At 45.4% G+C, this 1433-nt stretch overlaps 1 protein-coding gene across 2 annotated transcripts in view; it reads right to left on the bottom strand.

Moving 5' to 3' along the window:
* The window catches only part of LOC144976935 (sodium/calcium exchanger 1-like), a 152438-nt gene extending 152325 nt beyond the window's left edge, over nt 1–113 (bottom strand). For both annotated transcript variants that reach the window (XM_078921557.1, XM_078921574.1), the window contains exon 1: nt 1–113. This exon is cut by the window's left edge and continues 356 nt beyond it. The gene's annotated coding sequence lies outside the window, so the exon portion shown is untranslated.
* Nucleotides 114–1433: the final 1320 nt, after the last annotated feature.

The following is a 1433-nucleotide window of genomic DNA, read 5'->3' as shown; positions in this document are numbered from 1 at the left end:
GTGTATACAATGTGTGTGGTGAGTAGTGATCGAGTACGCACCGCGCGTGCGCAACTGCGCTCTTCCGCCACGAGAAAAAAGACACGACACGATTGGAAGCCTGCACGGTGAATGTACGTCGGTCGGGAGCGAAATATCGGTTTGGGTTGATTTTTTTTCTTCTTTTCGCCGAAGAAAAGGGGATCGTGAGTTGTATTGGAAAAAAAGGAGCGGGGAAGGGGTGAGCATACATTCACTCACACATACATACACACACACACACACAAACACACATGTATGCACAAACACACACTCTGACTCCATGTAAAATCAAACCACATAATGGAAGCATGGAAGTGTATACGAGTGTGTGTGTGTGTGTGTGTGTGTGTGTGTGTGTGTGTGTGTTGATAAAAAAGAGGGCAATGGTGAGCAGCTAGACCGCGCACGCGCCAACATACTTTGACATGTCTATTTAGCGGGGTGTTGAGGGTTAGGTATGGTGATGATGGTGTTGGTGGTGGCAGTGAGGGGTGGTGGTATTGGCAATGGGAAGCAAGAGTGGGATGGGGGGGGGGGGGGGGGGGGGGGGTTTAGATTGGTGGGGTGATGATGACAAGATATGAAGTGAATAGAAAAGTGCCAGAAGACAATAGAGAATAAAAATTTTTCGCGGCGGTGGTGGGGTTTGAACCTGCGACCTTATTGGTACGACAACTCCGCCTGGCAGGTGAGAGTGTGGCTCTACCGTGTGAGCTATCCACGAACACAAAAATATTCGTTTCAAACTCAAAGTCATTACTAGATCCCTCTCTCACCCACTTCTTGAGACCGCCGATTCGTTCGTACACCACCATCGCGAATAATTTTTATTCTCTATTGTCTTCTGGCACTTTTCTATTCACTTCATATCTTGTTGTTACCAACATAAGTGCCTGCTCCACTCACTTTTCTGAATTAAAAATTCACCCCATACACCGGAGCATACTCAATGTCTCAATCGTTTCTATGTTATATGTTTGTGTTGAGAATATTGGCTTAAGCTTAACTGCTGGTCAAAATTATTCGCGATGGTGGTGTACGAACGAATCGGCGGTCTCAAGAAGTGGGTGAGAGAGGGATCTAGTAATGACTTTGAGTTTGAAACGAATATTTTTGTGTTCGTGGATAGCTCACACGGTAGAGCCACACTCTCACCTGCCAGGCGGAGTTGTCGTACCAATAAGGTCGCAGGTTCAAACCCCACCACCGCCGCGAAAAATTTTTATTCTCTATTGTCTTCTGGCACTTTTCTATTCACTTCATATCTTGTTGTTACCAACATAAGTGCCTGCTCCACTCACTTTTCTGAATTAAAAATTCACCCCATACACCGGAGCATACTCAATGTCTCAATCGTTTCTATGTTATATGTTTGTGTTGAGAATATTGGCTTAAGCTTAACTGCTGGTCAA

Source organism: Berghia stephanieae, chromosome 1, assembly GCF_034508935.2.
Source record: "Berghia stephanieae isolate SIO BIC M18660-M18661 chromosome 1, UCSD_Bste_1.3, whole genome shotgun sequence".
Classification (NCBI taxonomy): Eukaryota; Metazoa; Mollusca; class Gastropoda; order Nudibranchia; family Aeolidiidae; genus Berghia; species Berghia stephanieae.
This window is presented reverse-complemented; position numbering and strand designations above follow the sequence as displayed.